The sequence below is a fragment of the Dermacentor albipictus genome, chromosome 4 (genome assembly GCF_038994185.2).
Source record: "Dermacentor albipictus isolate Rhodes 1998 colony chromosome 4, USDA_Dalb.pri_finalv2, whole genome shotgun sequence".
NCBI lineage: Eukaryota > Metazoa > Arthropoda > Arachnida > Ixodida > Ixodidae > Dermacentor > Dermacentor albipictus.
In genome coordinates this window covers 64,672,148-64,699,909 of record NC_091824.1, presented here as the reverse complement: position 1 = coordinate 64,699,909, position 27,762 = coordinate 64,672,148, and the positions used below count along the sequence as shown (strand labels likewise).

At 47.9% G+C, this 27,762-nt stretch overlaps 1 protein-coding gene across 3 annotated transcripts in view; it reads right to left on the bottom strand.

Moving 5' to 3' along the window:
- LOC139059120 (uncharacterized) overlaps positions 1–27,762 on the bottom strand; it is a 724,926-nt gene that overhangs the window by 110,627 nt on the left and 586,537 nt on the right. The window lies entirely within an intron of this gene.

Below are 27,762 nucleotides of genomic sequence, written 5' to 3'. Positions count from 1 at the left end.
CGAACCTAGTTGCGCGTTTCTGAACAGATTCAAGTGAGATGATATGACATGCTCGATGTGGCCTCCAGATGGCAGATGCATATTCCAGTTTTGCTGGAACAAGGGATTTGTATGCAAGCAGTTTTACGTTTTGTGGAGCCCGACGGATATTGCGCTTTAAAAAAGCCTAGTGTCTTATTAGCAGATGATATGATGGCAGAAATATGTTTATGGCGGGACATATCATTGACCATAGTGACACCTGGGTAGTTATTCGACTAGACTAGTTCGAGAGGCATGCTTCTGATTTGGTGAAGAAATACCAGTCAATTACTGCTACGAGTGACTGACGTAACTTCAACATTCTTTAGCATTAAGTGTCATTAACCAATCGTCACACAATGTTAGTATGTTGGCGAGGTCTTTCTGCAGTGCTCTTTGCTTGGAGTTGCTACGTATAGTGCGATAAATGACACAATCATCGGCGAACATTAGGATTTCAGAGGACACATGTGAAGGTAAGTCATTAATATATGTTAATGTAATAGGGGGCCAAGAACTGATCCTCGAGGGGCGCCTGATGTTACTTGCACAGGGCTATTTATGATGACAGATTGGGAGTGGTTACTAAGAATTTCTATAATTCAGTTCAAAATATCAGGATGTAAATTAAGTCTTGTAAGTTTCGGTATTAGATGCTGATGAAGGACTTTATCAAAGGCCTTAGAGATGTCCAGAAAAATTATGTCAGTTTGCATGTTAGTATCAAGGTTAGTGTGAACATTGTGCAGGAAGATGGCCAGCTGTGTCTCACACGATAAGCTTTTGCGGAATCGGTGCTCAGCGGGATGAAAAAGTGACTCGAGTCCAGAAAAGCCATGATAAGAGAGTAGATGACATGTTCCATGATTCTGCAAGGGACGCTTGTTAGGGAGATGAAGCGCTAATTTAGCGGTGAGTTTCTGCTGCCTGATTTTTTGGACTGAAATGACCTTGCCAATTTTCCAGTCATCTGGAATGAAATCTGGAGAAAGAGACTGGGCCAAAAAGCAAATACAAATAGGCTGCGGCAATATGCTTTGTGTCTTAAAAATTTTGAATTAATCTCTTTCTTATTCTTCTAAATATGGGGTTTTACGTGCCAAAACCACTTTCTGATTATGAGGTACGCCGTAGTGGAGGACTCCGGAAATTTCGACCACCTGGGGTTCTTTAACGTGCACCTAAATCTAAGTACACGGGTGTTTTCGCATTTCGCCCCCATCGAAATGCGGCCGCCGTGGCCGGGATTCGATCCCGCGACCTCGTGCTCAGCAGCCTAACACCATAGCCACTGAGCAACCACGGCGGGTCGAATTAATCTCGTCCATGCAGGAAGATGATGAACACTTGATTTTGTAGATGACCGCACAAATACTATCTGCATTGAAAACGATGGCTGGCATTGAAGAGTTCATACTGAGCGATGACGAAATAGAAGGTGCATCAGATTTGTTAGTGAACACAGAAGCAAAGGCAAAATTAATGACGTCAGGGCAATCAGAATCTAATAATATCGTTCGATTCGTTAGTCATCTTAAAAGTGCGCGTTTCGTTATTGGTTATGACTTACCAAAGTTTCCTCGGATTAATAATTAATAGGCTTGGTAGATTATTGTGGTAAAAGGACTCTTTAGCCTGACGCAGTGCGTTAACGTTGCTTTGTTCAGCGTCGTAATATTTATCCCAGGCGCATCGGCGTCCTCGTTGCTTGGAAGTGCGATAAAGGCACTTTTTTATTTTCTATGCATATTAGGGCTTTTGTGAACCATGGTTTCTGCAGAGAGCAATGAAAGGTGACTTTAGGAATAAATTTGTTTGTGAGGTCACTTAGTTTACTTTCAAAGCGCGTCCAGTTGCTGTTAACGGAATGGTCTTGGAAAGGTGACTGAAATACAGGAAAGAATGTATTCATAGCTTCAGTTATTGCTTCGTAATTTCCTTTGTCGTGTAGACATACTGTTTTCTTAAAGGTATCCTGTGCCAATCAATTGAGCGAAAAAGTGGCATGGATGACTTTATGATCACTGATCTCGGGTAAAAAGCAAATGGATGAAAGGCTGTCAGGCTGATCGGTTAGTACGATATCGAGGACGTTTGCTGCAAAATCCTGGTTGATTCAGTTACTAGCTGGGATAGGTTAAAGTGAGGGCACAAATCGACAAAATTCTTGGTGTCTGCGTGTCTGGATAGCGATAAAACTTCTATGTTGCACCAGTCTATTTGCGCAAAGTTAACATCACCGAAGAAGATGATTTGTGCGTTTGGGCGAGCTGTTACCAGTTCGCTTATGACGTAAGTAAGTTTATAGTAGAGAGAGAGAGAGAGAGAGAGAAAACAAGGATAGGAAAGGCAGGGAGATCAACCAGAACAGCATCCGGTTTGCTACCCTACACTGAGGGTGGGAGAAAGTCGAATAGAAATCAGTAGTGACACTGGGGGGTCCGTAACAAACACCAAGTAGCACGTTTTTTGGAGAGCTATGGATTATCAACCATAACATCTCAAGATCGGACGCAACGTCAATTAGCGAGCATGCCAACTTCTCGCGAACTGCGACCAGTACAACACCTCCACTGGCTCCTGCGTGGTCTTTCCGATATAAGCAGACACCGGGCAGGTTTGTTAAAACTTGGCTATCAGTAACGTCACTGCTCAGGCACGTTTCAGTTGGTGATATTATGCCACTACCAGTTGATAATACTACGTTGGACATCAATTCACGCTTTGGGAGCAAAATGCCTACGTTTGTGTATATCGTAGAAAGCGAAGCGCTATTTCTGGAGCAACTCGGTGTTTTGTTCTTTTCCTGTTTGTGGTGACTGTTGTGTCGGCTGGCGCTCGTCTTGATAAGAGCACTCTGCGAAGTGCGCATGCGCCACTAAGTGTTAAAAGCAGAGTGCCCCTTGCTAGCGGCCTTCTCTTTCTTGCCGAGCCTCAACCCACAAGCATGGGTTAATAAACGTCGTTCACCCGGAACTTGTCTGATCCTTTTCGACACGCCTGGCGCAAAATGTAACACGTGGCGACGAGGATGGGATTTTGAAGAGCTGCGCAGCGTCAAGGAAGGCAAGTGTTCTCGGCATTCAGCCTCTGTTCAGTATCGACGATTGAAGAGTACTGCTTTTTCTTTTCTTCGCTGACTGATACCATGAACGAAGAAGCCAGTGCAGGTTCGACGCAGTTTGCTGCTCAACTGGGCCACATGGAACCATTCGACGTTTCCTCGAATGACTGGGCGTCGTACGAAGAACGGCTGACGTCGTTTCTTATCGTCAACCGCATTCCCGAAGGTGACAGAGTACATGCATTCCTGAGCATCATAGGCCCCAGTACCTACAGTCTTCTGAAATCGCTGGTTGCCCCGGAGCTGCCTTCAGCCAAGAGCTTCGAGGTACTAAAGAAGACGCTGGGGGACCATCTGTCGCCGAAACCGTCGGTCATGGGCGAGCGAGCAAAGTTCCACAGGAGGCAGCAAGTCGAAGGCGAGTCCATTTCTGATTACATTGCCGAGCTACGGAAGCTAGCACGCACCTGTGATTTTGGAAGCGCGTTAGATGAATCCCTCCGGGATCGCTTCGTCTGCGGCTTGTTAAGAGAGGATATACAGCGAGTGCTGTTCACGGAGGATAGCAAGCTTACGTTTCAGAGAGCGGTAGAGCGCGCTGTGGCTATGGAGGCGGCATCGAAAAGCACTGCGGAAGCCCTTGCAGGGGTGTCTACAGCCAACCTCATGCATAAGGTACAGGCGACTTCGAGTGTCCAGTCGCAGGCATGTTTTCGCTGCGGGTCGCCGAAACATTCCGGCAAAGCGTGTCCCCACGTAAATGACAAATGCTATAAGTGCAACAAAAGGGGACACCTACAACGAGTTTGCCGTAGCACCTCCAGCACGTCGCGAGGGAAACGCCCCCTCAAAGACACTGTAACTACGTTATCGGTAGTATCCCGCTCGGAAGTGGTATCCGTAAAGGGCGTATCTGCTCCCAGTATTGAGCCCATCATGGTACCGATGAAAGTAAATGATGTGACAGTCCATATGGAGCTAGATACAGGTGCCGCCGTCACAGTCATGCCTTTCAAACAATACCGCCAATTTCTTTCATCAGCCAGGCTCAACCCGACAGAAGTGAAGCTCCGCACCTATACAGGAGCCCTGGTGATCCCAAAAGGCGTCCTGCAAGTCAAGGTGCAGCACGGTGGCAACACGGCGAGCCTTCCTTTATACGTCGTCGACCAGGAGGGGCCGCCGTTGCTGGGTCGGGAATGGCTTCAGGCAATTAGGCTGGAGTGGAGCAAAATCTGGAACGTCCACCAGCTGCCAAGGTCAGAGCTGCCTTTTTCTTGTCGTTTAGAGGAAAGGCTACACGCCTTGATGGCAAAGTACGACTCTCTATTTAAAGATGAGTTAGGCATGATTACAGAAGAAAGGGCCGAGCTGTATTTCAAGCCTAATCAGGCACCGAAGTTTCTCAAAGCAAGAAACGTGCCGTTCGCACTGCAAAAGGCGGTTGAGCTTGAACTTTCGAAGATGGAAAAAATGGGCATCATAACGGCCGTTGCCACGTCAGATTACGCAACGCCAGTGGTACCCGTTATCAAGAAAGACGGTGGCATACGTCTCTGTGGCGATTATAAGGTGACAGTGAATCCGTGCCTTGACGTCACACGTTACCCGTTGCCGAAGGTCGATGACTTATTCGCGGCTCTGTCTGGTGGCACTCATTTTTCAAAGATCGACCTAAACCGCGCTTATCAGCAAGTGGTCATGTCTGATGCCTCAAAGCAATACCTAACCTTGAACACGCACAAAGGATTGTTTGTCGTCAACCGATTACCTTTTGGAATCGCTTCCGCGCCGGGGATTTTCCAAAAGATAATGGACACGATGTTGAAGGACCTCAAGGGTGTTTGCTGCTACCTAGATGATATTTTGGTAACTGGGAAAACCCTAGAAGACCACTTAGCTAATCTCGAAGCGCTGCTGGGGCGTCTTCAAAGCCGAGGTGTCAGGGTAAAGAAAGAGAAGTGCTCGTTTTTTCAAAGCGAACTTCACTACCTTGGGCACAAAATCAGCGCTGAAGGCATTGCCCCATTGTCAGATAAAGTTGACGCACTTCTCCAGGCTCCAGAACCAAAATCAAAGAAGCAGCTTCAGTCTTTGTTGGGCGTTGTGAACTATTACAGTAAGTTCGTGCCCCAGTTAGCAACGATAGCTCAACCATTTTTCAGACTTCTGCAAAAAAAGGTAGCGTGGCACTGGGACGAGCATGCTAGAAAAGCGTTCAACCAAGTGAAAGCGCTATTGGCACAACCACCTACGCTCGCACACTATGACCCTGAAAGACAACTTAGGCTGTCATGCGACGCTTCTCAGTATGGTGTAGGAGCGGTCCTATTTCATGTCTACGATGACGGAAGGGCGCGGCCCATTGCTTACGCTTCACGCACGCTATCTGAAGCGGAAAAGAAATACAGTCAACTGGAGAAAGAAGCGTTAGCCATCATTTTCGGTGTAAAGAAGTTCCACTTCTATCTTTATGGGCGCTCATTCACATTGGTCACAGACCATAAGCCGCTTCAAACAGTATTGGGCCCGACAACCGGTATTCCCACCATCGCGGCTGCTCGTTTGCAACGCTGGGCCGTTACGTTGGCAGCCTATTCCTACAATCTTATCTTCAAAAAAATCGAGCGAGAACGCTGAAGCCGATTTCTGCTCGCGTCTGCCGCTGCCAGTTCTTGAAGCGGAAACCACAGAAACAGAGGAAACATTTTATTCGTTGCGCTTGGACTCGTTGCCTGTTTCTAGTCGAGATATCGCGGCTGCCACATGTAAAGACCGAATTCTTTGTCAAGTGAAGGAATTCACAAATATAGGATGGCCCGCGTCGATCAAGGATGAACAGTTGAAGCCTTTTTTTCGCAGATGCAACGAACTGACGGTGCATCAGGGATGCGTCATGCTGGGCGCAAGAGTAGTCGTGCCTGCAAAGCTACAAGGGTTCGTTCTGGACGAACTCCATGACGGCCATCCCGGCATCGTAGGCAGCAAAGAACTAGCACGCAGCTACGTGTGGTGGCCAACTCTTGAGGCGGACCTGGAACTTCGCATCAGAAGCTGCGCTAGTTGTCAAGAGCAACGTAACGCTCCAATCAACGCACCTCTTCACCCGTGGTCATGGCCGACTTCACCCTGGCAGCGTGTTCACGTAGACTTTGCGGGACCTTTTCAGAATACCATGCTTTTAGTGGTGGTCGACGCACATTCTAAATGGCCAGAGGTTTTCGAAATGAGATCGACAACTACAGAAAGCACGATTCGTTGTTTGACTGAGCTCTTCGCACGTTTTGGTTACCCTGAAACAATTGTTTCCGATAATGGACCTCACTTTGCTTCGCAGGAGTTCAAGCACTTCGTGCAGGCAATGGGAGCGCGCCACGTCCTCACGGCTCCCTACCACCCCAGCTCCAATGGGTTGGCAGAGCGTTTCATCCAGACCTTAAAGAATGCGCTGCGCAAAGACGGCACAGGAGGAACATTGCAGGTAAAGCTGCATAAATTTTTGCTGTCGTATCGCAACACGCCACATGCGACGACTCGTGAATCACCGGCGGCATTGCTCCTAGGACGACGCTTACGCAGTCGGCTAGATGCCGTAAAGCCTTCCGTGGGGGAAAGAGTAGCACACAGACAGTGCACTCAGGCATTAAGTCGTCCGTGTCGCGAACGTCACTTCTTGGTAGGCGACAGCGTGTTAGCACGTAATTATTCTGGAAAACCAAAGTGGACTCCCGCTGTGATTGTTGCTCAAACAGGACCTGTCTCTTTCCAAGTACGTGCAACCACCCCGAGGGGCACATTCACCTGGCGTCGGCACCAGGATCAGCTGTTACAGAGGCCTGCAGAGGACGTTACCCCGTCATTCCCGGTTATGTTACTGTTTCTTAGTATGGTCAACAACGACTAAGACCAACCTAGACAGTCTTTTTTGTTTGCAAAAGCGAGCGGTGCGTGCAATCGAAAATTTAGAACTTTCTGAAGACACTACACCCTTTTTTAAATCTAATAAAATACTGCCTATTCATAAATTGTATAAATACAACTTGGCCCTGGAAATATTGCGTCAGCACCAAACAACACCTATTCAAACCAAATATCAAGTGAAACCCGGTCCGTACTGCCTACGAAAGAATTTAATACCCAGGCCACGTTCTCGTACAAAATATGGCGATCAAAAACTAAGCTTTATGATACCAGACCTTCTCAACGAATATCCGGAAATTGCTGAAGCGCTCGTTACAGCTACCTCAGTACACATTTTCAGAAAAATGCTCAAAAATTTTTTCCTTAACACAGACTAAAAATCGTGCTGGACTGATCCCAGTTTGGTTTCCTCTTATTGTGTCTTGGCTTTTCATTGTTAAATTCCGATATATTTTCTGTACTAGGACGATAGTTGCGACATACCTGTACAATGTATCTAATTATATGTGTATTTATGTTATTGATGTCTATGTGTATTTATGTTATTATGTTATTGATTTATGTTATTGATAAGGAACACTTATTGATGTTTAAGTTCTACCGTGTTCCAAATTGAGCCTATTGTGGTCGATACTTTCGTTATTATTGTTCTTGTGTGACTGCTGCTGCCAAGGGTGGCGAGGCCCAGTCAGGCACGTTCAGTGCCTTTTGTCGCGTCCCCCAAGGCATTTCTGTAAGGAATGTCTTGAATAAATGAATAAAGAAAGAAAGAAAAGAAAGGCATGGAACAGCTGGCGAAGTTACGACCAGCGAGTTCCTGTTTTATCCTGAGACTGCAGGCGCACCAGTTCCTTCCAGTCCTCAACCGCCCATGGTAACTCCGGTTGCGCAACAGGCAACACCAGCACCCGCCGAGGCAAGACGCTACCCCATGCGAGATCGTCGCCCACCGGATAGATTCCAAGCTGGACTCTGAGTGACTGTGTGCTCCATTAAAAGGGGAGGTGGTGTTGTGTCGGCTGGCGCTCGTCTTGATAAGAGCACTCTGCGAAGTGCGCATGCGCCACTAAGTGTTAAAAGCAGAGTGCCCCTTGCTAGCGGCCTTCTCTTTCTTGCCGAGCCTCAACCCACAAGCATGGGTTAATAAACGTCGTTCACCCGGAACTTGTCTGATCCTTTTCGACACGCCTGGCGCAAAACGTAACAGTGACGTAACCGCTATGTTGCCTTTCTGACACAATTCCAGGGAGCATCAACAATGTACTTCTTTCAACCAAAGAACAGCGTCTTGAAGCGGAGAGAAAACGGAACGCCTTTACCTTTTGGGAACGCAACGATATGTCTTCGAGAATTTCAAACTGCCCGCAAGAAGCCTTCGCTAATGCGATGATTAGTGCCCTTAACCTTTCAACCATTAGAAACGATGTTTAGTTTTATAGAATGTAAATTTTGCTATGAGGGGGCGAGGGCGGCTGTGGGAGGGACGACCGATGCGATGTGTACATTCTATTTCTTTTTGGTCAATGATCAGTTGCAACCTATCGCGGCAAAGATCCACCATCAATCTTTCTGAGTCGGCAGTGATTTCCGAGCTGGAAGGATCAGGAATGCCGTAAAAAATTAAGTTATCCCGCCTTGAACGATTTTCGGCATCGTCAATACGCGCTTCGAGCTCGGAAATACGATAAATGGTGAGAATTGCACCCACTGCGTTTCGAATGGACGAAAGCGTCTGACCTTCAAGGTCGTGCGTTCATCGTTTACTTAGGTCAGTGATAGCTTTGTCCGTAGAAGTGGGTTGAGGATGAAGACCCTCAATTTCAGTGATTGCCTGGGTCTGGCCGGCGGTTAGTTTTCGCAATTCGGTTAGTAGGCTTTCATGAATGTCAGGACCCGGGTTCGTTTTCACATCAGCGGCCAAAATCTGCGAGGCGTGCATTACACGAGCACATTCGACAGCAACGGAAACAGAGCAGTGTGGGCTCGGCAACAGCACCAGGAAATAATTGCTTGCTTTTTTTTTAGCGAAGAGAGCTTATAGTTGACTAACTTGCAATGCTAGAGCGAAAGGTTTAGCGATGTTTGCAGATGCACAGTCACTGAGCCGAAACCGAAACTGTTCTGGTTCACTTTGTACGGCCATGAATGGCCAAACGTGTGAGAAATCATCACGCTCGTCGACATGAAAAGGCTTATCCGTCCGGCGTGTGTGCATATGTTGACTACCTCTGCGCCAGGGAGTGGTTTCTCTCTGAATTCGTCGGCGTGTCCTGACAGGGCCGGCTACCAGGGAGCAAGAGAGAATGAGGTTGCCCGGACGGTGGGGGGTATAAGAAAACCAGCGAGACGCCACGTGAGGATTCATCTTCTGTGCCCTAGAGTCCAAGAACACGCACACCGATAGTTTTTGTACATTTTCCCTTTAGAGCACCCCGATCACACGTAACGATGTATTAAACTACCGTTATTTGTTTTTGCATCATCTCGTGTTCCCTGCCGAACGCTTTCTGATGGTCAACCCGGTTCGAGCACCAAGCAGACGCTGTTGAAGGTCGCCGAAACACGATCGCCGTAACAACAGGAGGCAACCGTAACAAAACATTCGCCCTAGAGTGAGGCCTCGTTTATTCGGCAGCTGTTGATCAACACATTTCAATAATAATACTGATATTCCCACCTATTTCAGTTCTAAAATCCTGTAGAGCGATCAAGTGTTCTCCGCTTACAAGCAGATGAAGGACTACTAACGATAAAAATTTAAAGAACAATGGAATGTAACCTATCTGAAAACCAAGGTCTCGAGTTAGGCGCAAAACAATGAAGCAACAGTGAGTGGTCTTCCACCAGAACCCAAAGTGCACTGACGGAGAGTCGATGCTCGAACGCGTCGAAACAATAAACCCATAGGACACAGCCAAAACCCGGTGGTTTGGTGCTTCTTTGTTCACATATTCTTTTTTTCGAAGCTCATAATTCTGTGAGATATATTCCGATGAATGTTAAACAGCGAGTTTCGCAAGACGGCAAAGCGCCTTTGTGCGTTACGCCTGAAAGGAATGCTTGCACGCAGGATAAGCAAACACAGCTTCACGAACGCAAATATTTGTATCATGAAGTATTCTGTCCCCAACTCTAGCTAGCGCAACGCTCACGAAGTTTCTGCACAAACGTGCGTTCTGTACGGGCATCTGCTCGTGAATAATGGTTTCCTTTAAGTACGCTTTATAATTCATTTCTGGCAGGTCCTGCAGCATTCACTGCAGGCAGTGTTCATACGAGACAGTTCATGTGAAATGTCCAGCGGAATCAAACTTCACTGTGGCATCAGAGTTTCTCCTTTGTGATGTGCATATTCAACAACAAGACTGAGTTCGTTGTCAAAGGCACTTGTTTAAGTATAAACAGAGTCTGGGTTTCTTTGAGGTGGCCGGAATGCTTGTTCATAAATCTTGGATGCAAATAACTCTTCTCGAATGTAAGCAGAACGTGCAGGTAAACAGAACGTCCTAAATGGCTTCATCTTATCGTTATTTTTGCTGGTAATGTTATGTTCGACATTTGCACCGGGACGCTGGCGTGTTAGGCAAGCCTGAACCCCTTTTATTCTCTGCCAGTGATTCTTAAGAATTGAGAAGCAGCGTAAGACAAGCCGGTGCTCAGAATTATCGGGAAAGAAATGGAATAGTTCGGTGGCATAAACAAGCTATATATATATATATATATATATATATATATATATATATATATATATATATATATATATATATATAGAGAGAGAGAGAGAGAGAGAGAGAGAGAGAGAGAGAATTATTAAGATTCGCAAAAAGGAAACAGTTCACAGCAGAGCTACCCTTCCACTACGGCCATCCCCGGATAACACTCTTCGCGGTCTAACTTGTTATTGGTGCGCTGTCACTGCCGTCTTAAAAATAAATAAATATGCGGTTTTACGTGCCAAAACCAGTGTTATGATTATGAGGCACGCCGTGGTGGGGGATTCTAGATCTCGCGACCTCCGTGCTTAGCAGCCAAACACCATAGCCCCTATACGCAACCACGACGGTTGTCACTGCCGCCTTACCTACTGACGAGAACGTGCTCAAAATTGGAGTTGTTATCGCAAGAGTCTGCTGAGTGCAGGTCTGTCGGTGGTGTTTCGCTACACCAAAGATTGTAGAACTTATTTTAAGGCGTCAGTTGCTAAATAAATTCATCGAGAAAAACTTACTTGCTTCATCAGCTTTTGTTTGAGTAAAGCACCGAGTGCAATGTGCTACTTACACGTAGCCGACAAATGTTCAGTAGTTGATATTTTATTGTTTGGTCCACTATAGTGATGCGACAATCAGCAGCCCCCAGGTATTGGTCAATTAGCACGCCGGTCGTCTCGCACGATAGTGTGGTGGAAGAAGTCTGACAAAAAAAGAACACGTGCCGAATGGTTTTCTAGTAACCTTTTAGCAGGTGACTGGTACTAACAGGTGCGTTTAAGAGTTTAAGAATCTAGAATTATCTCTCTGCGGTGATTACAGCAAGTAGCAAAAATAACAAAATTACAATTTTTGCTACTGGTGCTTACAAATAATTTGATATTTAAACAGACCTTTCGTAATGCACACGCAATCGTAATCTTTCTGTCTTGTTTTTCTATATCTCTGAAGAAACGGCACAAATTTCAACAAGCACTGGGAAACCAGCGCTGCAATATATTTGCGCGTTTTAGTTGCCGCCAATGCTCTTCTTTATTTTTCGTTTAATAGCTTTCAAAAATTTTTTTCATTTTCTTTTCTTTTCTTTTACACCTGTGGAAAGAAAATGACGCTCGAGCATTCTACCAAAACAAAATGGGGGTGCCTGTCACCATTTGTTTACAGCCGTCGTTAGAAAAGCGCCGAAAACGAGTAGACATTGCACCAGTACTAATGCAATCTGAAGTAATTTCTCGCTTACAGTTGTGCTTGCACTCGTATGAAGCCGCTCGCCGCTAATAAATGTCTTTCGAAAGAAATGCTTAGTGGCCAGTGTCCGGCCGCACAACTTAATTCGACCTATTCGCAGGAATGCGCAGTCGGTTCCTCCATTTTTAAAGCGAGAAAAGCAGAAAGAACACGGACTTGGAACAGTCTGTCACTGAAGATTCGCATTGCTTTTTTTTTTCCTGTTCTTGTACGCGCAAAACTGGAAAATTTTCATTCCATGGTAGTACAAAAGACGTCCTCCCGGCATTCTGCGTATTCGCGAACTAAAACAAATACGGGAGTGTGAATTTGCCTCCCCAACCATCTAGCTTCGAGCGTATGCGGCACAAATTGCGGGAACAAGCAGATGACACCAGTGGGCTCGAATGTTCCTGCTTCCCATGTCCCAACGTATTCTCAGCCACGTCAGCCTACGTCTCGTGGGACCTGAAGGAATGAATTAGGCCTAAAATGACAGCCCCTTTTTGGAGAAGTACAGAAGGTTAGACGAGCCTCTCTCATTTGTATATATATAAACCACATGGCATAGACATGGAGATTGCTGACTCACCCGATCCTGATACGGAATTCAAGAAACTTGGACGACGGCCGCTTTAATGTTCACAGTGAGAAAAGAGAGTGCTCGAAGAGAACGCCAGGAAAAAAAAAAGAAGAAAATGAGAAAAATAAAAACGCAAGTAGCTTTCTTCAAAACCAGCAATCAGGGGCCAGGACAGAGGGTGCAATGCGTTCGTGGATCTTTAGCAGCGACTTGGAAGCCGCTGGCTCGCTCCAGATCAAGCAGCGAAGCCTCCCATGCTGCCGACGCCGGTCGGCATACGTCATCTTCCAACCCGCGGCGCTCTTACGCGTTGTCGGTGTAGTTTTACACCTGTCCACAAACCTGCGCCAGTGCCACCCTGCCTCTATTACACCCATCGCGTAACTGCGCCCCTTACTTTTTTTCTTTCTTTTCTGACACAGGTTAAGCGGCGCCAAAAGCGACCACACCACCCATTCCTACGCCCGTCGTTATAACATACACGTGCCTTGGCCCTCCATGGCAATTCGTTCTTTCATTTATTCTTTACCCCCCCTTTTTTTCTTTTGCTTCAGCACGTCTACCTTGGATTTCACAGCCGTCGGCGGCGGTGCGTGCTCGTCAGAGGAGGAGCCCGGGAAAGGTGTGCGGTGCCATTTATCACTGACATTCGAAACGCGACTCCGAGAGACAAAACAGCGGCGCGCGGTTGCCCGTCTGCGCGCTGAAGGCGAGCGGAGGGACGACACAGGAAAACGGGCATAAAGATCGCTGCAAGCGTAAAACGAAGGGAGATCAAGCAGCCAGGCGTCGAGCGGGAAAGAAAGGGAAAAAAAGGGAAACGCGGGAAGGCACCGCCAGTGTGGAAAACTGTGTGTGCGTGTGTGTTGGGGAGAGGGGGGCAAGAAGAAACGCCTCCCAGGGAAGCTGCCTACACGGAGGAAAGAGAAAGAAAGGACTCGCAGAGACACAAGAAGAGGACGCAGGAAAGAAAATGTACGAGGAAGTAAAGAAAGGCGCTCGAGCAAGCAGAGATTGTGGGAGGGGGTCGAAGGAAGAGACGAGGGCGGCGTAAAGACGCCGCGCCGGGCTCGGTCTCTTTGTGTTGAGGAGCAAGAGCGCGATTTTAGTTCCGGATTGCGAACGAAAGCTGCACGCAACGCGAGCGGTCCACCACCGCGGCACTGTCTGTGGGGCGGGCGCGGACGCTTTTTCCCGGGGCGCCGGGTTCTCTACTTTGAATGAAGAATGGCCACCGGACCGCCCCGTGGGCCGCCATCAGCACGCTTCGCGTTTGTGACGCCGGCTAAAGAGAAAGAGAGCGAGATAAAGACCGCGGAGGATAGCGCAGTCGAAGGGGCAAGAAAAAGAATAGGAGGCGCTCGGGAAAGGTCTCTTCCAATTCCTGCCGGTGACACGTCATGAGAGAACGGAACTTTTTAAGAGTCATGACTGGGGGCTGCCGCCGTCGCTGCTGCCGGCGCTGGAAGCCAAGTTTTGTTTCGCTTCTACGACTTGTGCTCTGGAGGTGTATGTATGCCTCAGCACGTGTGTGTCTGTTCATTGTTCCGCGGGTAAAAAAAGAAAAAGAAGACGCAGACAATTTGAGTCAGTAAGAATGGAAACTGGGAACGACTAGAGGAAGGCCCGGCTCTCGCGGCCGGCTGGTCGCTTCTGTGTGTGCCTGTGTCGGCGTTCGCGGCTTGCTTTCTTGAAATGCATGCAATAGAGGGTCGGCGATGACTTCTCAGAGCACTTTGCCTTACATAATTTTTTTTTCTTCGTCGGGCTAGTCTTTCTGTTTAACTTTTGTTCTCCATGCCTCGCGATAACTTGAAAAGTGCGGTCATGCAGCTGACAGGCATTTATGGGCGCTGCACGCTGGCGTATAAGCTCAGTTTCGAAACCAACCGCAATGTGTCGACACGGCCTGGAGTCTATCTGTAAGTGTAAGCCTTTTACTTTCTTACAGTCACGCCTCCGATGAAGCTGCTTTGTATCTTCACCTCCCCAATACATTTGTATAGGACGATCAATGACACTGCTCATTTAAGTGAAACCTATTCACGCCAGATGCAATTGCGACATTTGCAACTTTATACGAGCCTTCAGCAGCACTGATGATTTCCTCGCTCGGCGGTTATAAGATGCTGCGGCATATGCGTCGTTCAAGACAGAGTCTAAAATGGCGATGGCTGGCCTCTTCTTTCGACTTCAGTGTCGATACCTGCACTTTAGATGGCGCCTAATGTAAAGGTGCCGGCACAGCAATAACCTGATTGGTTCACGACGGGAACGGCGCCACTGCAGTTTCACGCACGTTGAATGCAGGGCACAGCAGTGACGCTATCCGGTTGATCTTAAATAGGATATGCTTTGTGTTGACCACGTTTAGACGAAGACATGCCCATCCGCGTCTGTTCAGGCTACGTGCCATGCGACAGTCGCACGTAGGATCATACCTATTCCCATTTGTGTTGCGTTTGAAGAGCGAAGAGCAGAAGGGTGGTTTTCATCTGAAGAGAAAGGAGGAGAGAACGGATGGAAGAGCGCGTCCCGTGCCCAGTATACGTTGAAGGGGTTGCCAGGTAAACCTGCATTGATGACCTCAACATTTGTCGATGGATATTATTAGAATCAAAGCTATGTCTTAACCATAAAACTTCTAAATACTTCTACACGGCAGGATGTGTTATTTCTGTCATAACCTGTATGTCCTAGGAAATTTCATATGCGAGTGTGTCGTTCATTGCGTGCTAGCCAGTAAAACGACGATGTTGCTGTTGAATTCTGTTGGTAAACTTCAACGGGCCCTATGGTATTGGTTCGTATTACTAAAATCTATGGATAAAATACGCGTTCAATTAGCTGTTTAAGAATAGATTGCCATATATATATATATATATATATATATATATATATATATATATATATATATATATATAATAGATCCTGCGTAGGCTTCCCTGGCGGCATGCAGATGGACAGAATAAAAAATGAGATTATGTGCACAGTTCTACGCAAATATACACTCAATATACTCAAGTGAAAACTGAAGCGTCTCATTGAGACCAGTGTCTCCAATGGTGTTTTCGCTGGTCGATCTGGAGCGGCCGCCGGAATCCTCGAGCGAGTGATCGCATTGCCCCAATTCGAATCTACCAGAGGAGAAAGCAGAAAATGCTCCGCTGAGGATCATATACCGTAAGTCGGTGCGCGCAGGTCTCACAAACTGACTTCCACTCTATATATTCCTATGGTGACCGAGTTCGCCGTGCCACAGCGAGCGCAAGTGACGTATGTTTCTCGTCCTGAAATTCGTAACGTACTACGCGAAACGATCAGCGTTAGATGTGGAAAGGAGAGACACGATATGAAAGAACGCAGACTACCAGCTGTTTATTTCTGGGAGAACAAGCAAGCCAACATAAAGGCTTGATACGACTGTGCCATCTGGAGAGGGACCTTCGATTAAAAAAATTGGCCATTGACACACACATATATTGTCTGCCTACGCGTACATAAAATTAATTTGACACAAGTAACTCTTGTGCCACACTGCGTGCCCCCTCGTTTTTCTCAAATAGTTACCCTTGTGACTGACACCCTTCAAAGTTCCACGAAACTATCGACCACTTCCCGTGGGTCAAACTGAGGAAACCAGTGGCGCGTCGCGCCAAGGCAGCCGCGACGAAAGTGGAATGTGAAGCAGGTGACGTCAGCACCCAACCCACCTCGTTCCTGCCGACAATGGATCCCCAAAGGTATTAAAGGCGGTGGCCCACTGCTAGGCGAGAGAGTCGACCACCAGCCACCCAGTCGGTCTTGCGCGCTCTTTGGAACCACTACTTCTGTGCTATTATGAAGGTTTAGCTTGTCCGGTATTCCGGTAAAACGTAGGCGGAATTGGGGCGTTGGGGCGGAGGCGTAAGCGTGAGCGACCTGCATGGTGCAGCCATCTGGTGGCTAAGTGCTCAAACAGACAGTCGCTAATATTGCATTAACCGAGCGTATTCTTCTTCGCTGCTGGGGCAAATTTTCGGCACTGGCGTAATCTTGTTGCTGCAAAAAACTGGAGACTACTCAACACATCCTAAGGGAATGCGAAGACAGTCACCCAGTGAGAACCGCGGGTAACACACACCTTGCAGAAGCGCTTGGATTTAAATTGGGCGGATGCATAAACCAACGGGTCAGCAGTCGAGATAAGCAAGATACGTTTAGAGTATTGGTGGAAGAAAATCAGGGAAGAGGTTGACACTACCGGATCTCTGACAGTCATAGCTAGCTGTACAAAGTAGATTCTGAAGGGAAAAAGAAATGAGTGAGCAGATGTAAACAAAATTCCAGATAAAACACACCTGTAGCATACCCGAATAAATCAAGCAGGCTAAGAGGCTATTTTTCACCGCCCCGTTTCAAAGGGGATGCCAATAAATAATCGCCATTTATGTTGGCTTGCTGGCTCACCCAGAAATAAGCTCTAAATAGTATGCCCTCTTTCCTATCATGTATCTCCTTTCCGCAGCTAGCGGTGATTGGTTAATGCAGTACGTTAACAATTTTAGGATGAGACGCAAAGGCAGTGCTGGTCCATGCACCAATGACGTGCCTCGGTTCAGAGAATGACAGTGCGGTGAATGTTGAGTGCGGGCATTAAGACCGTTCTTTGCCGTGTGTATAGCCTGCAAGCGCGGATGAGGTGAGCTATATCGTCCCGAACTTTGCTCGCAGGTGACAGAGGTGACGTTATCCGTTTGATTTCAAATAAGAAATACTTTGTGTTTGCCCGGTTTAGACCAAGACATGCCCTGCCGCGCTCGTTAAGGCTACATGGCATGCGAAAATCGCACGTAGGAATGTGTGTGCGAATAGGTACGCGCTGGTTTTTCGAGTCATTCCAGACGGCACGCTGCGCACGCCCCGCCAGACAGGACAGCAATGGTAATCTATCGCTCCTGGAGAAAGGTATCAGAAGTATCTATATATACTGTGGTGTGCTGAACCTGGAGCGCAGTCGGCGTTGTACATTACCCGCTACGCTGCAGTGAGAAGAGGCGACCACTGCATAGCAACGCTGTGCTGCATACCACAGTATTCTGTGTGCAGGCAGCTGCCGTATATGACCTGGTTGCTATAGGGCGAGGTGATTTCAGGAATAACAGGGTAGCACGTGAGTCTGATGGGCATGGTTTGCGAGATCAAAAGCGTACTCTGGATGCCACAGCTGGGCACGGGGTGCCGCCACAAGACGTCTCGTGCTCGAACCTTTGGGCGGGGCCAGCGTGGCCCTCCTTTCTTCTGCCCCATTACCATCTCCACTGTGTAGGCTCCAGCCATAGAATTTAAATACTAAGTCGAGAGGAAGTTCTGGGTGAAAAAAGTAGCAACCGTAAAGACGTCGCCATGTTGCTATATACGACTCATTTTTGTAACGCTAAAAATATTCAACGCGTAATGCAAAACAAACATTTGCACGTTGCACGTACTTATGGACAACGTGTAAAGTTCCTTCCGTATAATTTTGAGAAAGGTCGGATTAAAAACGAAAGATGCGGGGTTTTACGTGCCAAAACCATGATCTGATTACGAGGCATGCCGTAATAGGAGACTCTGGAATAATTTAGACCACATGCGGTTCTTTAACGTGCACCTAAATCTAAGTACACGGTTGTTTTTGCATTCCGCCTTCATCGAAATGCGGCTGCCGTGGCCGGGGTTTGATCCCGCGACCTCGTGCTTGGCAGCCCAACACCACAGCCACTAATTAACCGCGGCGGGCCAGACAGATCGGATGGCTATTTCTAAAATTTGGATCCAAAGAATACATTTGCAGTTGCCTAAACTAGATACTCAGGGAGGCTCGGGATCGCATTGATTAAATCACACCTCGTCGTATGCGCCTGCGTGCCTGTACAGAGTAGCAACGTGGCGGCGCCTTTGCGGTTAGTGATTTTAATGCATGGGTGCTATCGGCAACTTTTCCTCTAGAGTTGGTTATGCTAAGTCCATGCTTCGGAGTCACCTCCGGTTTCCCTATTCAGTTGCAAGTAAAGCGCAGAAGTGCTTTTAGGAGAAAACTGCTGGGCCGATCTGTATGAAATTTCTTGCATTTGAAAAATAGTCAAATGATACTAGCTCTGTTCATCAAAATTTTGACGTACCGCCTGGAATAGCTTATGAGCATTCCCGAATATTGTTCAGTTAAAAAAATAAACAATGAAGCACGAAGTTTACAAATCTCTAACTCGGCACAAAAAAAAAAAAAAAAAACAGATATTGCAGTCCTCTCAACTGCATCTGCTGGAGCTTCTGAAGCGGGAAAAGTTACAACATGGATTTACATCTTACGTGAAAGTGTTACAATATTTACAAGGGGTTTGTCGAAGTGCAACTGACAAACTGGTGGTATATTGCAGGGCTGTGTATATTACTTCAATTTTGTTCGCTTTACAACTATTATTAGGTGCTACTTACAAAATTGTGATACTGCTTACATTGCTGCGTTGGAGCTGTAAACTTAATAGATCTGTATATTTTGAACCTTTCTATATTCAACAGCGCTTGTTAAAAAATTGAAGGCATAAATTGAAGATGCGCATCCTACCGTCGCTAGAATTTATAATTCTATTAAAGACAATAAATCTAATCAAGTTCGGCGTAGTCGCTGCATAGATTAGATGACCCTTCTCCCCCCCCCCCTCGAGCTAAAGTTTCGCCTTAATTACAATTCCAGCCCGAGGTCCACCATTTTGGCTAACTCAAACTAGGCACGTATAGTAGCGTAGAAGAGAATGTTAAGGTTTCGCATATCAGCAAATGCACAACGTGTATGGGTGATATGCGAAGCCCATCTGTGCTGTTCGTGCTTAGAACCTGTCATAACAGTGTGTTCTACACTGTCCTTTGGACGGCAGCATATGCAAAAAAGGCAATACTGAGCAACATAGGTATAATAGAAAGCTGTTTACATGCACCAATGGCAAACTTATACTTTTCATAAGATAATTTATGTCATGACTAGCACCAGCAAAGAGAAGTCCCATAACTGCACTTCATCCTGCTTGAACTGCTAAGCGCACGTAGATGATGCTGTTGGGTGCATTCGGCGGAAACCAGCTTCTTGATGTCGAGTTCCCGTCGACTGCTTCATTCACTATCTGGAATTTGATCTCAAGTTGTGCACCACCGGTATGACTAAGGATAAAGAAATCCGAAGGCAAGAGTGCCACTTCACAGGTAATTAATAAGTGTGTTCCAGAATCACTTCTCAAACACAGTTAACGTAACTTCGCAGCGAGGATGTCAGACAAAAAGTCCCTGAGTGAGACCCTCCCTCATGGTATCTTGTTGCGCATAACACGGATAAGAAGAAACCAAGAAAATCAATGGTGATTCATCGGTAAATACGATAGAAACGCGCTAGCATTACGTCGCACCTCCTTCAGGTCCAAAAAAGAATCCCGTGATGTCAACGGCATTCAACAGATTGCAAATTAATGCTCAGGAGCTCACTCGACAAACGTCCTGCCTCTTCGAGGAGCGAATGGCAACTGACAGTAGACCGGAGCAAACTGTAGTCAGTTGCACTATATATGTATACACACCTCTACTCCTTTATCGGCTTCCCCCCCTTCCCACACAAACACGTTTATCCACTTTGACGACTCCTAAAGCTAACGCATTATTAAAACCTTGCAGGGTTGAATATAACAGTCTCCGGAGTGGATGCGTCAGCTTGCTACTCTCACTCGCAGTGTACAGCTTCCACTCTGGTAAAGTGCCATTCTACTCGCGCAGAGAGGTCTCCGAAACCGCGTTTGCGAATTCGTGTGACTCGTTAGCGTTTCGTTGAAGATGCACAGACTCACAGTTGAAGTTGAAGATGCGTTTCGTTGAAGATGCACAGACTCACAGCTCCAAGAAAGAAGGTAAAAAAAGGGAAGTGGGAAAGGGGACGGAGGCGGGAAAGACAGGTGAAAGGTTGTCGGCACTTCCTACTCCCCTCGTGTCTGCCTTTAAGGGTCAGGCGTGTGGCTCCTAAATAAACAGAGAAATGAAGATAAATACTAGCGGAGTGGGGCGAGCGTTTGCTACACGGCACTCTCACCGGTGCAGCCACCTGCTGATTAATGAAGGGGGTGGCTTCAAGACCGTAATCCGCACTGAAACCGCCTATTGCACTGGATACTTTAGCGCACAGTCCCCAAACCGGGGATGGAGCTATCGAGTATACAGGGGAGAAATGGGGTGAGGGGACGGCTGGGAGTGGGAAGCATACTGGAGCCATTCCGTGCTGTGTGCATACAGCGGGACGCTCACGAGGACGGCCAGGGACTGCGTCTATCTAAAACCTTCATTAGGTGCAACCGGTGCGGCATGCTTCAGCAATGAGCACCGCTGCACAGCGACGCAGTACCTCACTTTGCTGTGCAGGGGGAGAACTCGCTCCAGCCGCGCGATCTCACGAATCCGCGTCCGGCTAAAACAGTGCAGCGCTGTGGAACTGAGGCCGGCCTCAGTCCATAGGCGAACGAAGATGCGTATATGGGAGTAGCGCTAGAATTATTTCTTATAGGCTGGGGATTAGTTTATTACAATACGGGTTGGAGTTGAGGCAGTGGCGGCTGCATTCCTATTAGAGTGGGATATCAAAAACGCTCTGTCATGTACCGTGCTGTACAAATTTAAGAACCACGGGTCGACGAAAGCAATTCGTAGTGCATGCGTTGCTATGGGACGATAAGCCCCGCAATTTCTAATCCCTGCGCTTTAATAGCGTTGCTTCTCAGTACGTGAGTGGTCATATCAATAACCGTGTACCGAGTCAACGTACGAATTACTTTACTTACTTTAATTAATTACTTAGGAATTTGCAGCCGCGCTTAGGTGGGGCTAATTATGGCTTCCACAGCGTCACATCATGGTTCTCCCCTTCGGTGGCTGCATTAAGTGATATGACAAGGAGAGGCCAGAGAACGAGCGTAAGCTACAATTTGTGTCGGTTTTCAACCGTTACAAAATCACCAGAGAAGAAAAGCGCTTCACTTTACCGATATAGGTTATAAAGCAATGCCGCAGTGTTTAACTGGACGAAAATGCCATATATTATGACGGAGATCTCCGTCAAACAATATTGAGACTGGTTGACACATAGCGGTTATGGTACCCGCCCTCCAGATTTCAATGAAATGTCATGCGCAGTTGTCTCATTTACTCCTACTTACACTGCTCACTGCACTTTTGCGGTAAAAAGAGAGGGGTGGGGGAGGGAATGCAGGGATGTTAAAGAGATGCACGTCCGCTTTGCTACCCTGCGCTGGTGGAAGGGGTAACGGGACGAAACGAGAGAAAGGAGAAAGAGAGACAGAGAGAGCACCAGTCGCTCACACACTCGAAGCACACCAAGTCTAAAAACGGTCGCAGAGACCTGTCGACTTCAAGTACTGCAACAACGCCTCAATTGCGTTTTACATCCACGGCGCGCGCAGTCATGGTCCAAGCATGTTGGCTTCTAAATATCCCATTGAGTCTAGTCGCTTTAACGCTGTCTGGAGAGGGCTGCGCAGGACAATGCTCACAAATACTTTATAAGTTAGCTCAGCAACGTGGTATAACAAATAATGCCACTGGGGACTCCAACGACAGTTCTTGTTTGACCAGTCTTCTTCATTCCAAACTCCATCTTTATGTGAACTTGCCTTGTTTTGTAAGCTAGAGAGAGAGAGAGAGAATAACAGGTGAAGGGTCGAGATATTCTTAGCCAGAATAACTTTCGGGTTGGCTGCACTGGAGGATGGAGCAAGAGAAAATAATGGGTGTAGAGAAAAGAATTTTCAAGACAATCTGTCCACACAAACAGAGATAACGCCCCTGACAGCCACTATAGTTTTCCAGTCAGTCCCGGTGTACCCAGAAAAAAAAAAACATACACATGCGCTTTCAGAGCAGCATGGTCTGATGTCGGCTGCGACCAAGGTCGAATGATTCGCTTGTCAGTTAAGGGACGATTGTCGAGCTTGTAGAGCATGATGCTGGGGACGTCTCTTTGGATACTGAAACGAGGACAATTGCACAGTAGGCGCGCAATCTCTTCTTTGACGCCAAGAAATGTAACGTTCTGGTTTTATGCGAAGCATATTACGACAGCTCAACCCAGCTCCTCAGGCGCGGCGGTGTCGCCTTCAATACCACGTGACACCGTGACGTCACGACAGAGGAGAAGTGGCTTTGGCTCAACTCTTGCAAGATGGGCTGGGTGGGAATCGAACCAGGGTCTCCGGAGTGTGAGACGGAGACGCTGCCACTGAGCCACGAGTACGATGCTTCAAAGCGGTACAAAAGCGCCTCTAGTGAATGCGGTGTTGCCTTAGAAACGAGCTGTTTCTAACGCTCAGGCGTGCGTCGCTTGCTCAGGCGCACATTTCGTTGCCGCGCCGAACGCTGTGTTGCTCGACGCTCACCGCGTCCAATGCGGGGCGCGTAGTCGCTGCGCCGTAGCCCATTGTAATGGCGGGTCGACGGGAACGCTGTCGCGTTCTACTCTTGAAGGCGAAGCAGAGTAACGCATGAGTTCTTTCTTCGTCTAGCCGAACCAAATATAGCCAAGCAACAGCAGTTCACCAGGCTAAACAGTGGTTCAACAACTAAAATAAAGGCTAGTATGCTTCGCATCCTGGGCCTAACCTTACCTAAGCCACAGTCATTTTTTGTAAGATAGAGTTGTAAATTAGAAGAGGCGTTGGTCCACTGTGACAACACGCGTTTTATTATTGCCATAGCAATTACGTGGACACTCAAAGCGCATTTATGCCATCGGCGTCGTCGTGAGGTTCCGTATAGAGTCCAAGGGTGATAAAATCGTTGCCGCGCGTCGTATGCTGTGTGTGCGAGCGAAAGCGCGCGGTGGTGAGCCGGCGATCACTGCTCAATCTCGAGCACGAAAGGGACGAAAGGGAGGAGGCACGCCGTCTTCCGTCACGAGCAAAGTTCCAGGGGGGGGGTAGGGAGGAGGGGTCGCGTTCTACTCGGGGCCGCGCGGCCGGTAACGCGCGCCCACCCATGCCGCCGTGTCTTGAAAGCCATCTGCGATTTGTAAAGAGTCCGCCGCGGGTTGTGCCTTCGCTTCGTTCGCGCTGATGCGGGCGCCAGCCCGAAGGTCAATTCGCTCACTGCTGCTGCCGCACTTACTCACTCCAGCGTTTTGACAGCGAGTTTCCGCTGTCATCGATTGAGATGTGTTCATGTTTGCTTGTGCGCGCGCCACAACACGCTTGTTAATTTATTCAGTATGTCTAGGTTTACAACATTATACGGCCGATAAAACTACCATCCTTAGCATAGCTGTCCACTAACTTTTTGTCCCAATCGATGGTTCACCGTTAGGGCAAAATCGCAACTTTTTTTTTTTATCAAGACGACTGGCGAATCAAAGATAGTTATTACGAGCGAAAGGCCCCGCGGATGCGGTCTGCGCGCAGTATTCGTTCTGTCACATATCATGCATCCACAGATACGAACCATGGCGTTAGTCCAAAGGCAAAGAAGCGTCCATCATATACACGTCACCGCGCTTTACGTTCTAAGCACTCGAGAACAGGCGCATAGCCCAGAACAACGGGAGAAAGGGAGTTGCCTCAACTATACGGGTCGTGCAGTGAACTAATGGGCTGAAATGCTGATTGCACACTCGCGAGAGCCTTTGTCACCGCTCGAACCCTCCCTCTCCCCTCCTACCCTCATGGCCCATCCTTTTCGAGAGAGAGAGAGAGAAAAAAAAGATCTCCGGCTTTCTTGCGCGTTCGTTTTATCCGTTAATTTTCGCGGCTAGTGGGGTCGGGTAATCCGTGAGATAAATGGTGTCCCCTCGGCGACCGTAAACAAACGACGCGGTGGCTCCGAAGTTGTCCTGCGTGTTGGGAGGAAAACGGCGCACGAAGGGGGGGGGGGGGAGAGGGGAATGTTAGGTCGGTGTACACCGTGCCTCCCTTATCCCCCGCTCCTGCGGATTTCCCGGTAAACCCCGAGGCTGCTTCAAATGGATTCGCCGAGGTTAAGCGAGCGGAGAAGTGTCTTTCGCAAGCCGGGCGTGCGTCCCCGGTGTCGGCGCAGCGCGGTGCCAAGTCGACCTTTTAATTTGGGGAGCAGGTCCCGCCTAATTAGTTTTGAAAGGGTCCTTCGAGGTGATTAAAACGCGAGTGAAGTAGAGCGAACGAAGATATATCATCGCAATACGTCGCCATTTGCACCCCGAGGTGAAGCACGTGGCAACAGGACTGCAATGTTTGCTTGTACTTCGCAGCGTTTTTTACCAGTGCCTCACGTATTAAGCTTCTTCTGCCGGATGCAAAGCTTTATTATTTAATATGAAGCTGAGCAGTTGATCAGTGCGTTAGCATTAGAAGTGTAAAAGTTTAAAGAAAGTGTACGTGCAGTGTGGGATGCTGGTCACGTGGTAGAGGTGTGTATACATTGTCACAGACGTGAGCGAACCTGCCGGTCCCTCAGCGTTGCCGTCAGCATCAAGCGACATCGTTCTCCTAGCGAGGCTCATGCCCTACCACACTCATTCAACCACAGTTTCGCCTATGATGTACCGGGACGGTTCTTTTACCGCCGGTGGTCATGATATGGGTCCGCCGGAGATAAATCGCGCCTAGTAAGGCTACAGTGAAGAGGAGGAAGACGAACTTGTGCCGATCCCTGTTGATCGCCATTTTGGGCCCGCTTGGTGCGACACTGTAGTGGTTCATTCGACTGGGTGAACAGGTACACTCAAAAGTGTCTCCAAAGTGCTCTCAAAAGTGCAGCTGCGTCCCAATGGACGAGTAGAAGGAGTGCCGTAATGCAAAGGCAGAAGAGGAGCACTTTGGTGACTCCGAGAGCATTAGAGAGCAGTTCGAGCTGCTCCCGCGCGAAAAGCGAAGTGTCAATGATGTTACGTAACGCAAACACGTCGTAGAGTTGTGTTTCTGTCACTGTGGTTCAGTGCGCGGCACCAATGGCGGCTGAGAAGCCAAGTTCGTGCGGTAATAACCATGGGAAATAAGTGATCTAGTCACGTGATACACCTTCGTCCGCGCACCTTCCCTAGAAACGCATAAACCGTTTCAACGGAGGCGCAAGCAGTCGCACACCGTGGAGCTACGGCTGCACTCCTCGCTGCCCTTTGGCTCCCTTTGCGTTCTGCCAATGGAATGCCACGTTAATAATCTTGTAAATAGCTTTCTGCCTGTGTTCCTCTCTTCTACTTCTCTCACTCTCTTTTCTGCCTGTGCTTCACGTAAAAATGTACGTAGTGCACTTGACGGTGCTCTGCTCCGGACCACCGTCATTTGCACTTCGATCCTCGACGAGTGAGGACGTGTGTCAAATGAGCTCCTGGACAGCACTTCGCAATGTGGTGAATGCACTTTAAATCATGAATCCAGGACCTCGAGGAAGTGCGACGTAATGCTATCGAATTTCTCTCGCATTTACCGCTAAATCACCGCTGAATGTTCTTATAAGTGGTAATTTTGTTTGAGAGCTTACATTTTGTTGGTTGGTGGTTGGAGTGCATTACTGCGGAGGTTATCCTTCTGCGTTACAAGGGTTTCTGTAGACGTTTAAGTTTCTTCTGCGGCGCCTGACGTGTTGGGATATTGTGGTGGTGGGGTTGGTTGCATAATGGAGAGAAGGGTGCGCGAGGTGAAGATGTGGAGAAAGGTGGCGCCGAAAGGAAACGGGCAGGAGAAGAGGTAGCAACATGCACCGATTGTTTGGCGCAGGCGATGACATCATCACTCCGCGATGGAGGCAGCACGTGCGCCGAAAGTGAACTGAAACCCTGGCGCTTGATTCACCGTGGTGTATGCCGATTCCCACATTGCGTGTGATCTGCATCGGTTTTTCACCGGATCATCTGCGTATGATACTTTCTACGGAACTCACGTATCAGCTGTACTTGGTATTAAAGAAATGATCAAACTGTGCTTTTCGCATGGCAAAACTACAATGTGATTATCAAGCTCACCGTAGTTGCGGACTCCGCATTAACTTCGACCACCTGGCATCCACCTAATGCTCGGTACACGAGCGTTTTTGCATTTCGCCTCTATCGCAATGCGGCAGCCGTGGCTGGGATTTGGTCTCGCGACCCCGTACTTAGCAGCGCAAAACCATAGCCGGTATGCCACCACTGCGGGTATGATTGGTAATACCTCGCTAGAGGTCCCCACATCAGTGACACACGCTTATAAAGCCGCTGGCAACAGCGACGCTATTTCTTGCTCTGCTTAAAGTGGGGCTCTCTACACTTTTTATATAACAAAAAGTATCCCTCTCAGGTTCAACTTTATTGCTGTGGCGTGGTCTAATGTCCAACTTACTGACGATCCCACCCGAATGACTCAGGTTGAAATGTTGTGGCCAACAGAACAATTTATTTCCTTTTGTAATCTAACATAGCCTAAGCGAGAATGTTTGTTCGAATAAATGCTCAGAGAGCTCAGTGAACGAGGATACACGCGCTAGACTTGCGTGTGTCCTACTACCGCCCTCTTTCTGGTCACCCGTGATGAACCGTGAGAAGAACGCTTAGACAGATCCAGACTAAACTAGTTCAGCCTTTGTCTCTTAGAGCTCCGCAGGCGACTGAAACTACCACACATCACGCGAGAGGTTCGTCATGCTGTTATATGTCGAAGAAAAAAAAAAGACGCTAAATATCTGCAACGCCTCTTACTCGAGACAATATTGTCGCTGTGAAATTTACAGGCCCTTCACACTGTAAAGGAAGTGAAAAATAAAGGAATGAAATACGGTGCATTAGTGGCCTCTTCTTTTTTTTTTCTACGTCTCTGGCCTTCCGTATTAAGTCGCGCTGCACAGGCATAACTGCGAAAGAGAGAGAGTTCGACTAATCGCACGTCCGATTTCATACCCCGCGCTAGGGGAAGGTTAAAGGATGAAAAGAGGAGAGAATAACGAGAGGAGAGGTATTCTGTAAGTGTTTACCTAGTGCACTGTCCATTTCGGCCGCCACCGAATGGCTGGAGATGTACCAGCGAGAAGGAGATGACGCCCACAACCAGTCTCTTTCTCGGTGGTAACGCTCAAGCGTATGAGCAGAAGCCGAAATGGACATTGCCCTGCATAGGCTCTTATAGAATACACACACCTCCCCCGGCCCCACCCTGGTGTCTAGAAGTCCAGACTACAGGAAGCTGTTAGATGTCTGCAAACTTGAACCCCCGCAACGGACCTATCGCTTCCTG